Consider the following 15,528-nt stretch of genomic DNA (forward strand, 5'->3'; position numbering starts at 1 on the left):
AGCCCCTTGGAAGCTGCATTTTTTTCCTGCTCCTGCACCTGGCTCCTCACAATGGGCAGACGCGGTGTTTGGAGGCATCTCCCTCCCTCCAGAGCTGCTGATGCAACGAGTGAAGTGGCCTGCAGCTCAGAAGCTGCTGCTGCAGGTGACCCCCAGCTGCAGGTGGTCTGTCCTCTGGCTCTGGAGCTGCACTGGCTCCCACTCCTGGACTTGGCTCCTCGAAATCTGCAGTTGGAGATGTCTCTGATGGGTCAGATGGGTTCACAGCTGCGAGAGGACAAAAGCTCACCCCCGTGCCTGCTCTCCGTGGGCCTTTGCAGAGACAGAGCCCAGCCCAGGGCCTCCCAGAGAAGCCACAGCCAGGAAGGAACCCTCAACGGGGACGTCTCCCCGACTGCAGTCCACTCGCTGGGTGCTCTGAGCCCAGTCGTTCCTCCTGGCCCCACACCAGCCTCTGGGGGCTCCTCCCTGTGGGGCCAGCCCTGACCCATCTCCACACACCACAAACACCCAGCCCCAGCCTTCTCAGTCTGGGGCTCAGCTTCGGTGGGCTCCGGCTCCTGGACCACAGTCCAGTGACCAACCACCTGGGACAGTGGTCTGGGTGGTGTTGGAGGTCTTCCTCGGCAATCCCCAGCACCTGCTCCTGAGGACCCCTGTGGGGTCACTCCCTCTGTCAGGGAGGAGGGCATGTCCGCCAGCCGCCTCTCCATGTCATCCGTTGACTTCTGCAAGGACAGGGACCGGTAGCCGGCCCCGAGGCATCACAGCCTTGCCCAGTCATCCTCACTGTCCTCCTGCCCAGTCCCCCTGCTGCTCCCAGATCAGACACACCCGTGTGTGCACAGCCCAGAGCCTCCCAGAGAAGTCGCAACCAGCAACCCTCATCAGGACCTCTTCCAGACTGCAGTCCACCAGCTGGGCGCTCTGAGCCCAGTCTTGGCTCTTGTTCCCAGCCTCTCAGGGTGTCTTCTGGTGGGGCCCAGCACCTCCCCATCCCCAGACACCCACATATACCCACCCCTGGTCTTCTCAACCTTGGGCATGACCTCTGTGGGTCCAGGTCCTCCAGCAGAGTCCAGGGAAGTGGACATGGCGCTCTAGGTTGGAACCGGGCATGTTGAGCTGCATATAGGCCACCAGCTGCTTGAGGCAGGGAAAGTCTGGGGCTGACAAGTGCTCTGAGTCCTGGTCCAGCCAGGGGCCCAGAATGGAGGAGATGGCCCTGGAGGTAGAAGGACAAACAGCAAAGTAAGTGGTCTGGCCCTTCCTTCCACCCAGCCCCCTGGGGCAGCCCTGGGGATGCTCCATCCAGAGGCCAGGCCCACCCACCCCACCCCCACCGGCCATCCAGGCAGGGGGAGGTCTGGCCAGCATGTGCAGGCCAGCAGTCTCCATGGGAGGGAGCCCTCCATCACTGGTGTGAGCACCCCTGCTTTCCTCAGGGGGCCTGCCCCACTGCTCTGTCTGGGGTCCCTCCTGCTGCAAAGGAATCTCCAGGAGGGTGGGGGGCCAGTACCCTCCTCCTCTCCAGGAGCCCACCCTACAGCTCCACTCCTGGGAACGTCCCACACTTCCAAAACTTTGTTTGAGCTCCACTCACTGTGTGCAAAAAACCTGTGACACTCAGTTCCCCCGTCTCCCCAGTCCCTGGTCCAAGAGGTTTTCTTGTTCAAACCCGACACCACGCTCTCTCAACTCCTCTCTCCATTTCCTTTTCTCTCCCCACAGAAAGGGCTCCCTCCCCACCACAGCAGGGCAGCTTTTCTCTTCCCCAATTCCTTTCCAGGCACCTTGCACCTGCCCCACTATCTCCCTCCAATGGTGGACATCCTTCTTCCTATCTTTGCATCGATTTCCTGTGTGTTCCAAGCGATGTGGCCTCAATACAGCTGTGTTCCAGGGGCCAGGAAGGCCCAGGGTCCCCCTACTTCACCATCTTAACTCCTCCCATAGTTTACAAGATTCCATTTAAATAAAGGCAGACACAGACTCACTCCTAGGGACATTTTGTTTATAGCAAGGAGGTTCTGCAAAGCAGTGACAGAGGGTACTTCTGAGTAAATGGTCCAGGGTCAACTGGTTACCATATGGGAAAAAAATTCACCTTTACTCTTATCTCATACCATGAACAAAAATCAATGCCAGGTGGATCTCAAATAAAATGTGGAAGTTTGAGAGAATAATATTTTTAAAAGGTACCTTAGGAAATAATTTCAAGATCCTGGGGCCAGCAAAGATTTATTGGAGCATGAAGTGTACTAAACACAAAGAAAAAATTGATTAATTGGGAATCATTTAAATGAACGCCTATTTTTATCAAAAGACACCTTTAAGAGTAAAAAAGGCAGGCACAGAATGGGGATACACATTTGTCATCTTTTTACTGGACAAAGTGACGTGGGAAACAAAGGCAGAAGGAAATGGACATAAAATTAAATGTCCTAACCTGCAGCCCATTGACAAATACTTGAGGCAGGCAGAGTATAAGATTCCTCCAGGAAAGTCCCAACTGTCTTAATGGTAATGCCTTGCTAGACGGAAAAACAACCTTAGCTTGACCATAGCAAGGCCTCCAAAATCCTGTGAGTCCTCTTTAGCATATGAAAATCCATTTATAACTTCCTTTGTCTTTACTTCCCCCAACCCCAAAGTGTATAATCAGTTGCTCCTCACAATCCCTGGACAGCAGCTCTTCCTGCCAGGGGTCCTGTTCCCCTGATTTAATAAAACTGCCCTTTTGTACCAAAGAGGTCTCAAGAATTGTTTCTAGGCCATTGGTTCTAGACCCCTACACCACTACTACAAGCCACATCAAAAGGACTCGTATCTAGGATACGTACCCACCGTATTGCTCAACATACAGACAATCCACCAGAAAACATGGCATAAGATCTGACGAGGCATTTAGCAAGAAAGGTAGCCAAATGGTAAGAAGTGTATGAAAGGGTGCCCACATCATTCCTTCTCAAGGAAATACAAACAGAATCCACAGTGAGACACCTCCACACATAGACCCCATTGCTGAAACATGCTGAGCACACCTCATGTTGGTGAGGATGTGGACCCACCGCAACTCTCACACCCCGCTGTGAGTGTGAACTTGGAAATCTCTTTGGTACGATCTCCCAAGATCGACACACACTTATTCCCTGACCCGCCCATTCCACAGTAGGCGCACACCCAACCCAGATGCGCCCTTTTGTGCGGGCAGGGCTCAGAGCAGCGTTCTTCTGCCTGTCAGCACAGTGAGAACAACCCAAAAGTGGCTCAGTCGCCGCGTGGGTAAATGAAGCGAGTGACATGCTTTAGAGTGGAATACTCTACGGAAATAAAAATCAACTGAGCCCCATCCAAGAAGAGGGGTGAGTCTCAGAAGCATGACGAAATAGCCAGGCATGACAGCGGACGCTCTGTCTGATTCCATTCCATGAAGGTCAGAGACGAGAAAACGAAATTTGGAGGTGACAGTATGGGGCCCCCTTTGGGAAGAGAGGAAAGGGACGTGGGATGCGCGCATCAGGGGGTGTCCGGCGAGTTAGCAGTGAGGAGTCCTGTGGGTTCTGTTTCCCGCTGCGCTCCCCTCGGACGGTTTGTGCCGTGCTGCAAGTATGAGTCCCAGACCGTTGGTATGTGTGCTCTGCTCCAGCCTGCAAACCCAATCACACGATGATAAAGTGCTTTTCTGGTTAGTCCCAAGGCCAGATTGCACAGTGCCGGGCTCCGGACTCTGGCATCTTGGGGCACAGATTCATATCCTGGGCCTAACCTCTTCCTTTCTGGAGACCCTGGCTAACTGATGAACTCTGGGATTCAGCTTTTTCATGGGTCAGATTTGGTACCTCTGTCTTCTTTAGTGAGAGGATTAAGTCCTTGCTGGTGCTCCGCAGGAACTCCATAAATATGGCTCCATGTTTGTTCTTGCCTCCCTCCCTCTTGGGCTGGGGAGGTGGTAGATGGTGGCTTGTGCCAGATGCAGGAGCGTGATGGGGATGGAGTCCACGTGTCTTCCAGGGGAGGACCATGGAGAACCTCCCAGGGCCTGCTGCCCACCACACTCCCGGTCTCAGGCTGCTCCCCATCTGTAAAGACATGGTGAACTAACCAGGTGATCTCTAGCTGGTTAGTCCCACTAACTACCACACCGAGGACCCAGGAGCCTCCTTTGTAGGACACGCTGCGCACCTTAGGATCCGGGACCCCTGCTCAGAAAGGATTCTCTTGTGCTAGGGCCCCCAGAGCAAGGCAGGAAAGGTGCCCTGTGCACTTTGGCGACTATGGAGCTGAAGTTGTTCTGTGTCCTTGACCATGTGGTTACTCCTGGGAGGGTGTCGGCCCTGCTGGAGAAGAGTCTCTCTGTAGCGTGGCTCTGGGTCTTTGTGTCCCACAGTTTCCACCCAGAGAGGGGGGAGGGACAAGGAATGGCGGGGCTGGGGACGCAGGCGCCCTCACCCAGAGGGCTCAGGTGATCTGGCCTGAGAAGTGCCATCGGCTCTCCCAGGGCCCCTGGGGCAAAGGGTTGGGAGCTGCAGGCTCTGCAGACCATGCACAGGATGTCCAAGGTGCACTCGCCACCCCTCGAGAACCCAGGTGAACACACACGTGTCCTGGCTGCACGTGCCTTGGAGTCGCTCACTCCAAGCTCCCTGACTGACAAGAAGAAACTGAGGCTGCCTCTCTTCTGGCTGCCCGCACACTAGGGGGTTCCTCCCAGTTTTAGACGGAAAGGGGAGTGGAAACAGAACCCTAGCCCCTTGAGCTCTTGACGGTGCCTAGGGATGGCCCCAGCCCATGTGCCCCATGGCCATTTGGCAGACATCCCGGCCATCAGCTTGGCAAGTCTCCCCTCCTCATATTCAGGGCGCTGAGCATGTTGCGAGGACTCGGGATGCCCCTGCCCCATGGCCCAGCTGCCTCAGACCTCTTTCTTCTCTCCCCCTTGTCACCTCTCCCGTATGCACTCCCCTTTTGATGCCCAGCTGGGCAGTCAGTGTGTGTGTGTGTGTGTGTGTGTGTGTGTGTGCGTGTGTATAACTGTGCCAGGTGGGGATGCCCAGAGAAAAGGGCCCCCCATGGAAGGGTGTGGGCAGGGGGCCCCAAAACCTCAGATGCTCCCATTCCCAGTGCAAACCCCATGGGAGGGTGGAGCCCTGGTCTAGGAGGAGGGAACCCTCTCTTCTTCTTGGACTCTACTCACCTTGAGTGTCCTGGGCCAGTCTCTGCCTCTTCCCTGGCCTCAGTTTCCCAATTGTCCCCTGAGGAACTGGCATTGCACCTTAAGCCTGAAGACATTCTGGAAGCAGAATTCCCTCTTCCTCCAGGGACCTCAGTCCGTTTCCTTGAATGGCCTTCCACTGATTGCATGTGGCCCACCCAAGCCAAAGAGGGTCGGGCTCCCTGATGAAGCTCAGCTGGTGGCCACGATGAATTACTAGCTCGTAGGTCAAGGAATGAGGGAGCCAGTGAAACCACAGAAGCCAGGACCATGCACCAGGAGCCGTGATTTGGGTGGGGATGGAGGGCATCCCAGCATGGGCCCTGAATGGTCCACGGGGTGCGTCCAGCTGTCCTCCGGCCACTGAGCCTCCTTTGCCTGCAACACGCTCTTGTCCTAGATCTTCTCCATCTCATCCCCAAACCAGGCTGAATATCCTGGGAGCAAAGCAACAGCAAGGGCCCCTGAGGAGGGTCTTCCTGGACTCTGTGTCCTTGAGGACTACTGGGACAGCCTGGCAGTGGCTCAAAATACCTCCCAGGCACTGGGCGAGGGATGCACAAGTCATTCCACAGGAAATTCTCCTACAAGCCTTCAGCAGGCCCAGTTACTTCCTCATTTCCCAGATGAGGCTGAGAGATGTGCCCAGGGTCACAGATTGGAAAGAGGATGAGCAGGGACTAGGAACCCCACCTATCTGATGCTGGGGACTATGTTCCTTCCTAAGCACTGCTGCACAGTGGTGCCTGGAGCTGGGCAAGAGTGGCCAGGGAAGGGCCAGCCTTGGGCTCTGTGGCTATGCCCAGGACCTGGTCCAGCCTGTCTGCCCCCTGGCAGCATGAGGCTTATGTGGGCACCAGACCAAAGGTTCCCAGGACCCAGCTTCAGGGTGCAGTCTCCCGGTGAGGTGGGCCACGCAGAGTCCTCAGGCCCTGGGTTCAAATCCTGGCTCTGCCCTCTGCTGGGTGCAATTGGGCAAGTCTCCTGAAGCCTCAGTGTTCCCATCAGCGACATGGAACAATGATCCCTCTTTCCTCATGGAATTATCAGGGCGATTCAGTGAGGTGACACATGTGGGAAAGAGTGGACAAGGAGACTGTGGATGTGCTAGACTGCAGACAGGACTTCACATCAGTTTTCCACGAGAGGGAGACTGAAAATAAACAAGGAGGATGGTCACAGATGTTCCCAACAGCTCCGTGATGCAGACAAAACAGTGGAATGGCCCCTGGTCCAGAGCCCAGACTCTGGGCAAATTCTTATGCAGTGACAGAAAAAGCCTGGGAGGAGGGGAATGGAGGGGCCAGCGTCCACCCATTGGAAAAGCAGGTTGCAGGAAGAGCACATGCTCCGGTGCCCACCCTGCCGCACACGAACACACAGGTGCCCCCATACACGTGCGTGCTCTTCCGGGAAGGGGGGTGCGTGCCCAGTGACCCCCAAAGGCTAAAGGAGCTGGGAGACTGAAGAAAAGGAGACAGGTCCTGTTGACAAGAAATGATTTTTTCCAGGGACCTAAGGACAGAAGGAAGTCTTGGGCACCACCAGACACCAGTCCATCTTCACAAGCCCATGTCCGTGAGACCTGTTTTCACAGCCCCAGGAGGAGGATGTGGGAGAACAGGTGTGTGTAGCCGCCCAATCTCCAGGGCAGATGGAGGACCTTCTTGCCAGAGGGTGTCATTAAAGGTGTGGTTCACAGAAAGAATGTGCAAGGGGGGAGGGCTGTGCTCTGGAGGCTGAGGTCACAGAGCAGTGTCAGGGCGGGTTTGTCCAGCTAGTGTGAATCTGCTTCCCAAGGGGACACACAGGGACCCGCGGGCGCGTGTGGGACGGGACCCAGGGGCGGGCACTCTTACACATGGGGACAGACAGGGGAAGGACTGGAAAGGTGACCACTCCCTGTTAGGGCTCTCGGGGGTGGGAGGCTCTGCTACTTTCACTTAGATTGCTTCTCTTTATTTTACTATGATAAACATTTATTGTCCTTGTAATAAATCCTTGATGATGAAAAATGAATAATGTGCTTGGTCCGCAGATGACTGAGACATGGAGAACACTTAACCTAGGACTTGACTCTTTTTGCAATTACACAAGTAAGACACACTGTACATGAAACATGGAAACACCACTAAGGGAGAAGAGGCATTTGCAAGTCCCACCCTGAGGTGACCATCAGGACGGGATTGATGCACATCTCCAGTCTCGGGCTCTCTCTCTCACACCTGCACACCTCTTTCCATCTAGGTGTCTCCCTGTGGAGATCACATCCGTGTGGTCTTACAGGTGGGGTCCTGGATGCAGACGGTGGGTCTCAGGGGAGAGGGCCCCGAGGTCTCCCTCTGGGCGCAGAGAGACCCCGTGCCCGCGTTAGCACCACCTGGCATTCTCTCCACCCTGTGCACCAGGACTGTGGATCCCATCCATCTCCTTGGGCATTAGCGTTGTTCCATTCCCTGCTCTCTCCCTGCAATGCTTTTGCCCAGCTTTCTGCATTTCCCTGGTTTCTGTGTGGGCCACAGGAGGAACCAGCCCTGTCCTGTCTGGGGTCAGGCTGTGGTGTCCCAGCAGGAACAGGGGTCTTGGCCCCGAGATTGTGCCCATAATTCCTAAAGCGGCCTCTCTGATCTGTAATCCATCAGGGATTTCAATATCGAATAAGGGAAATTCTATATCAAATAAACAGAAGAAAACGAGTCCCCTTTGAAAATAGGTGGGCAGACACAAAGGCTCCTATTGCGTGATTCCACGTATAGAAACATCCAGAACAGGGAAAGGAACAGGGAGAGAAAGCAGCTTAGGGGTTTTGATGGTCTGGGCTGCAGGAGAAATGGGCAGGGGGGTCTTCTGGTTCGGGGACTCCTTTGGGATATGAGATATTCCGCAGCAATGTTCTGTGGTGTGGTGGCACAGCGTTGGGAAGGTACTTATGCTCATCACATGTTCAATTGAAAACAAGTAATTTTATTTAAAACAAATAATAAACAGTGTACAGAACATGAAAAGATCAAATAACAGTTAATATGTACCAGAGAGAAAGAACATAGGGGGAGGGGATGAAACAATCTGGTGGGGCTTCGGGGTCAGGTGATGGGACTAAGGGTAATTGTACAAGGAGCTCTCCCCGCAGGGCTGTGGGCTCTGGATGTGGCTCTGGGAGCCCTGCGGGAGCAGGAGTAGGGGCAGGGGTTAGGATAGGGGCAGGGCCAGGGGCAGGGACAGGTGTAAGAGCAGGGCCAGGGGCAGGGACAGGTGTAAAAGCAGGACCAGGGGCAGGGGCAAGGGGAGGGATGGGGTCAGCAGTAGTGGGAGGTGCAGGATCCAGGGCAGGACCTGGGTCAGGGGCAGGAACAGGAGCTGGAACAGGGGCGGGGGAAGGGGCAGGGGCAGGGGGAGCAGCAGGAACTGCAGAAGGGGAAGGGGCTGGGGCAGGGTCAGGAGCTGGGTCAGGGGCAGAAATAGGAGCACAGGCAGGGGCAGGGGAAGGGGCAGTGGCTCTGGCAGGGGAAGGGGCAGGGGTTAGGACAGGGGCAGGGACAGGTGTAAGAGCTGGGCCAGGGCCAGGGGCAGGGGCAAGGGGAGGGACGGGGTCAGCAGTAGTGGCAGGTGCAGGATCCAGGGCAGGAGCAGGGACAGGACCTGGGTCAGGGGCAGGAACAAGAGCACAGGCAGGGGCAGCGGCTCTGGCAGGGGCAGGGGGAGCAGCAGGGGAGTGGCAGGACAAGAGCACAGGCAGGGGAAGGGGCAGTGGCTCTGGCAGGGGCAGGAACGGGGCAGGGGCTGGGGCAGGAGCAGGTGCCCATTCTTCCTGGCCCACGTCAAGTTCTCCGTGGGCAGGTGCCGGGTCACCTGCCGCCTCCTGGTCACCTCCTGAAGTCGCTGCAGACACCACGCCTTCCTCCAGAGCTGCCGATGGAGTTGGAGCTGGCTCTAGCTCCTCAGATGAAGCAGCTGTGAGAGGAGAAAAGCTCACCAGCCTCTGGGGGCTCCTCCCTGTGGGGACAACACCGACCCATCCCCACACACCACAAACACCCAGCCCCAGCCTTCTCAGCCTCGGGCTCGGCTTCGGTGGGCTCTGGCTCCTGGACCACAGTCCAGTGACCAACCACCTGGGACAGTGGTCTGGGCGGTGTCAGAGGCCTTTCCAGGCAATCCCCAGGCCCTGCTTCTGGAGAGCCCTGTGGGGTCACTCCCTCTGTCAGGGAGGAGGGCATGTCCACCAGGCTCCTCTCAATGTCATCCATGGCCTTCTGCGAAGACAGGGACTGGTAGACAACCCCAAGGCATCACAGCCCTGCCCGGCCATCCTCACTGTCCTCCTGCCCAGTCCCCCTGCTGCTCCCAGATCAGACGCAGACCTGTGAGTGCACAGCCCTGCACCCGGGATGCAGTGACCCATCCCTGCAGGGCTATCGGGATAAACCCTGGGTAGAAGGGGCAGTGCCCGCACACCCCATCCCACACAGCCATCCTTGACCTTGAACATGACCTGCCCACTGAGTATCTGACCCCTCATCAGCCTGCTTCTGCTCGGGGTGGCCTCACCCCCCATAACCCCTCTTTACACACACACACACACATGCAAACACACAGATACACACAATCACGCACACAGATACACACACACACACGGAGACACACACACTCTCACACACACTCACACACAGACACACACACACACAGGGAGGGCACCTGGGGCTACACAGGTCATATCAGAGTGAGTGGGGCTGGGTGGCCGGCTCTGGGCCTCCTGGTGTCACCTTCCTGTCCTTCTGGCCAAATGGCCAGAGGTGGTGGGAGCCCTGATTCGACATCCCCAGTGGGGGACAGCATTTGCAGGGCGCGATTTCTTCAGCCTGCGGCCTCCGGACTTTGGGAAGCAACACCCGAACCTGTTTTTTGTTGGAGGATCTCCAATGAAATGAGCTGGTCAGGGGGCTGTCTCTGGAATGTGGGTGCCTGGTTACCGGGGTTCCAAATTCTGTTGGGCTCTGTTGTCAGGGAAGTGGACCTTACCCAACTTCCTCCTCACACAAGAGCCCCCCAAGGGCCCCCCTCCCCCAGCTGCTCACCCTCCCCCCATGCCCCATCCATACAGTGACACCCACACAGACCACCCACAGCCCCCGGGAGGCCTGGGTGCAGCCGGTGTCCCCGCTGTGAGGACACAGAGCTGGGTTCAGACCGGGCTCCTGCGCGTGCCCAGGGCTGTGACCCAGGACAGACCCTGTGCCTCTCAGGGCCTCCCCAGTCTGCCCATCTGCACATTGGGGTATTCTGGCTTCTACTTCTAGGGACGCCATCAGGGGTAGGACCTCTACACATGTTCCGTACCTGCTATCACAGGAGGCTGGTGCATACTTGGCAATGCAAGGATGAGCCAGGAGCTGGGCTTGGCATGGAACACAGAGGGGTTTGGGTCTGCTCTGGGGTCCGGGCAAAGGCACCCCCCTCCTGCCTGTGTCCCAGTCCCCGTGGGAAGATTGCAATGACCTTATTCTGACCTTGTCCTCTCACAACACAGACTTCCAGGGGCTCCCATTAGGGTTAGGCTCAGGTCCCAGGGCCTCATCTCTGCCCATGTGCTGGGCAGTCCCCACAGTGGCTCCCAGCATCCCCGAATCCTGGTCACACATCCCTATGGAATCCCCTCCCCTCCAGGGTGGATGGCCTGTGTGACTGCACTCTCAGGCATAGAATGGGGCAAAATAATGGGATGTCATTTCCAAGCTGATCGAGGAAAGTCTGTGACTTCTGGTTCCCTCTTTCCTGTGTTCATTCTCTGTCTCCTTCTCTGTCTCTGTCTCTGTGTCTCTCACAGGAGCAGGATCTTCAGGCTCTGGGGGCGATGTGAGAAACCTCAGAATCCTCCCTTGTCCCCATTTCCCTCTCCTGTCCTGGTGCTCCGTTCCTTCCTAAGGCCTCCTCAGCCCGACCAGAGCAGTGATTCTGGAACCTCTTCCAAATGGGGACCCTGAGGCTGCAACAAGGAGGGTCTTGACCTTGGTCCCCAGACTAGTTGTCAGTGCTCTGCCACGTTCTGCGTACCCAGGTCCTCAGCCCCCCAACCCCCCAGTCTGTCTCCTGCTCAGAAGGACCTCGAGGGAGTACAAAGCATTTTCCCAGGACTGGGAGCACAGTGGGTCGGGGATGGAGATCCAAGGCCAACAGGCTTTTCCACAAGCCTGTGGGACCCTAGGGACCCTGCATCGCTACAGCCCAAGTGACAGAAGAGTAAGCTGAGGCCTTTGTGCTGTAGCCCCTCTGGACTTGGGGGTGGGTATCTCTTCCTGCTTCCAAGTTCCCAGGGTGGTGATGGACACCGGAACCCAGACCCTGTCCTCTCCCAGTGCCCTGGCAAGCCCCCTGGGCCCCTTGGGGACCCCTGACCATCAGCCTGGCCTGTCTCCCCTCCCCATGCTATGGATCTGGGTCCTTGCCAGGAGTCCAGATGCCCTGCCCCATGGCCCAGCTGTCTGCAACCTGTTTCTTCTTTCCCCCTTGTCACCCACCTCGCTCCCAGGGTGTCCTCCCCTTCTGACCCCCAGCTGGGCAACCAGAGTGGGGTGTGTGTGTGTGTGTGTGTGTGTGCAGGTGCACATGCCTCTATGTGTCTGGGAATGCCCAAGGTCATGTCCCCACATGGGACGGGGTGGGTAGCTATTCCTGAGGATCTGAGGGGCTCTCACCCCCAAAGCGAATCTCATGGGAGGGTTGGGGCTGGCCTAGGACTGGAGAGCAGCCCTGCTCCTTGGACTCTGCACACCTCATTTGTCCTGGGCCAGTCCCTGCCTCTCTTGACCCAGGTTCCCAACTGTCCCTGAGTGTTGGATATGGAAACGCTTGAACGTGGCCGCTCCTCCAGGGGTAGGTGGGGGACAGGTGCACCAGGCACACAGGCCTCCCCACCGAGAGGGGCAGCAGGTGTGTCATGGCCAGGTGTGCACAGATGACCTGCCCACAGCTCCTGTACCATGACCCAGCCCTGCGGCGGATGTGCACGAGACCCATGGCTCCACACCTGACCGGTCCCCCACGTTCCCTCACCACCGCCAACTGCTCTGTGGCCCCAAAGTCCACTGAGCCCTGCAAGCACGCCTACCCTGGGTGGCAGGCCTCAGGGTGCAAGGCCAAGTGGGTTGGACATCTGGGGATGCACAGGTCACTGAATACCTCCCACCCAGCTGGCCTGGAATGCAGATACCCTCTCAGGGTCCAGCTAAGTGCAGGGCTGAGCCAGAGGACCTGGAGGCATCAGTGGAGGCCAACTCAGGGCAGGGAGAAGATTAGTCCATCCCTTCCCCTTCTCCTCTCCTCCTTCTGCCTTGTCTTCCTGGCAGGACCGGGGACAGAGGTCCAGCCTGTCCCTGGCTGCAGCCCTGGCTTTAGTCAGAGGGGCAGGCAGGAGGCCGGGGTGGAGGGGCCCCCCAGCAGGATGCCCGAGTATGAAGGTGGTCGTTACTGTAATGAGGGACCCCGTGGGCATTCAGGGATTTCAGCCCCAGTACTCGGCCCCTGCCCCATCCTTTACCCTCCACAAGGCCCTGCATCCTCCCCAGCCCAATCCTTGTCTGCAACCAGTCCTCCCTCCAGACCCAGGTAATCCAGCTGCTCCCAGGGGGCTGCAAAATCATTACAAGCTGGAGCAGAGCCAGCCCTATGGGGCCTGGTTCCGGGTCCTGCAGCCCCACAGTGAGGAGAAGTGAGGCCAGGCAGGAGCAGGGAGAGGGCAGAGTGGACTCTCCCTGGGGGCCATGGCTCCCTGATCAGCACAGACCCTGGTGTTTGCTGGCCCCTAGGACACCCAGACTCCTACTCCTGGGCAGGCTCTGGGAGGGAGACCAGAGTGTGGCTCCTGCTAGCTTAGATGTGTCACTCTGTCCCGTAGCTACAGCCTGTCCCACGAGCTGGACTCCTCCTCCTAGTCAGCCAGCAACACCTTCAGGGCCAAGAACAGGCCATCGTGAAGCTCAGGGGCCAGTGCGTGACTGGGCAGGCAGGGGAGGGCTCACTCTAGGCTCAGGGAGTCTCTGGCTGGGCTAGTGGGGTCTTGGGAGCATTGGCCTTCCAGCTTCTCTGCTGACCAGCCCTGGGACTGGAGCCATTTACCTCCCCTCTCTGGGCCTCGCTCTCCTCCTCTGTGCAATGGGGTGATGCTGAATGATCGCTCCCATGGCAGGAGCATGTGGGGTGTTGGTGATTGATTTAAGCTGGGCACGGAGCCTGGATTGCAGAGTGCAGAGGGGGATGGTGAGTGGTGTTGCCAGTGAGCACCCCTCCCCCTAGAAGCAATCCAGGCCTTCCATGCAGCCCCCATGCCCCTGGCTGGGAGCCCAGGAGCAGTGGCTGACCACACTTCTGGTTGATCCATTCATTCTTTAGTAGGGTGCTCTTTAGCCTCCATGTATTTGAGTTCCTTTCAAATTTTCTCTTGTGATTGAGTTCCAATTTTAAAGCATTGTGGTTTGAAAATATGTAGGGAATGATCCCAGTATTTTGTTACCAGTTGAGACCTGATTTGTGACCCAGTATGTGATCTATTCTAGATAATGTTGCGTGTGCACTTGAGAAGAATCTGCATTCTGTTGCTTTAAGATGTAATGCTCTGAATATATCTGTGAAGTCCCATCTGGTCCAGTGTGTCATTCAAAGCCCTTGTTTCCTTGTTGAACTTCTGCTTATAAAATCTGTCCATTTCACTGAGGAGGGTGTTAAAGTCCCCCCCCACTATTATTGTATAATTATTGATGTGTTTCTTTAATTTTGTTATTAATTCGTTTATATATTTGTCTGCTCCCATGTTAGAGGCATAAATATTTACAATTGTTAGATCTTCTTGTTGGATAGACCCTTTAACTATTTAGTGACCTTCTTCATCTTTTACTACACTCTTTGGTTTAAAATCTATTTTGTCTGATATCCCAGCTTTCTTTTGATGTCCCTTAGCATGATAAATGGTTCCTCACCCCCTCACTTTTGATCTTGAGGTGTCTTTGGGCCCAAAATGAGTCTTTTGTAGGCAGCATATGGATGGGTCCTGCTTTTTTATCCAATCTGATACCTTGTGTCTTTTGATTGGAGCATTTAGCCCATTTACATTCAGAGTAACTATTGAATGATATGAATTTAGTGCCACTGAATTACCTGTAAAATCACTGTTTCTGTGTATTGTCTCTTTTCCTTTCTGGTCTATATTACTTTTGGGCTCATTCCTTGCTTAATGGATCCCCTTTAATATTTCTTGCAGGGCTGGTTTAGTGATCACAAATTCTTTTAGTTTCTGTTTGTCCTGAAAGCTCTTTATCTATCCTTCCATTCTAAATGACAGCCCAGCTGGATAAAATATTCTTAGCTGCATGGTTTTCTCACTTAGCACATTGAATATATCATTCCAGTCCTTTCTGGCCTGCCAGGTCTCTGTGGATAGGTCTGCTGCCAGTCTAATGTTTCTTTCCTTGTAGGTTACAGACCTTTTGTCCCAAGCTGCTTTCAGGATTTTCTCTTTGTTTCTGAAATTTGCAAGCTTCACTATTATATGTCCAGGTGTTCACCTATTTTTATTGATTTTGAGGGGGGTTTGCTGTGCTTCCTGGACATGAGTGCCAGTTTCCTTCCCCAGATTAGGGAAGTTCTCAGTTATAATTTGTTCAAATAAACCTTCTGCTCCCACCCCCCTTTCCTCTTCCTCTAGGATCCCAATGATTCTAATACTGTTTCATTTTATGGTATCACTTACCTCTCAAATTATCCCCTCATGGTCCAGTAGTTGTTTATCCTCTTTTTCTGTTTCTTTATTCTCCATCATTTTGTCTTCTTTATCACTGATTCTCTCTTCTGCCTCAGTTATCCTAGCAGTTAGAACCTCCATTTTTGATTGCCTTGCAGTAATAGACTTTTTTATTTTGACCTGATTAGATTTTAGTTCTTTTATTTCTCCAATAAGGGATTCTTTAGTGTCTTCTATGCTTTTTTTCAAGCCCAGCTAGTATCTTTATAATTGTTATTCTGAACTCTAGTTCCAACATCTTACTTATATACATATTGATTAAGTCCCTGGCAGTTAGTTACTGCCTCTTGTTCTCTTTTCTGGGATGAGTTTTTCCGTTATGTCTTTCTGTCCAGAGAAGAATAGATGAACAAGTGAACAAAATACAAAAATAGTAACCATGATCCTAGCAAAATATACCCTAAACAAATCAGAAGAGATCAGAAACCAAAAAGAAAAAACAGAACTAAAGAGAGAATATAATCAAACAGGTGGACAGAACATAGGAATACACTAGGTCTTGGGTGTATTTTTGCCTATTTAT

General features: G+C 54.8%; 1 protein-coding gene across 9 annotated transcripts in view; it reads left to right on the plus strand.

Moving 5' to 3' along the window:
- LOC123847802 (olfactory receptor 5V1) overlaps positions 1-15,528 on the plus strand; it is a 215,581-nt gene that overhangs the window by 19,316 nt on the left and 180,737 nt on the right. For 3 of the 9 annotated variants that reach the window (XR_010409762.1, XR_010409769.1, XR_010409764.1), the window contains one exon: positions 1-6,718. The exons of 2 other annotated variants lie outside the window; for them this stretch is intronic. The gene's annotated coding sequence lies outside the window, so the exon portion shown is untranslated. 4 more of the 9 variants (XR_010409765.1, XR_010409763.1, XR_010409766.1 and 1 more) reach the window with 2 other exon arrangements.

Source organism: Mirounga angustirostris, unplaced genomic scaffold (genome assembly GCF_029215605.1).
Source record: "Mirounga angustirostris isolate CCGP_5_RB_7025 unplaced genomic scaffold, mMirAng1.0.hap1 SCAF_2, whole genome shotgun sequence".
In the NCBI taxonomy this organism is placed as follows: Eukaryota; Metazoa; Chordata; class Mammalia; order Carnivora; family Phocidae; genus Mirounga; species Mirounga angustirostris.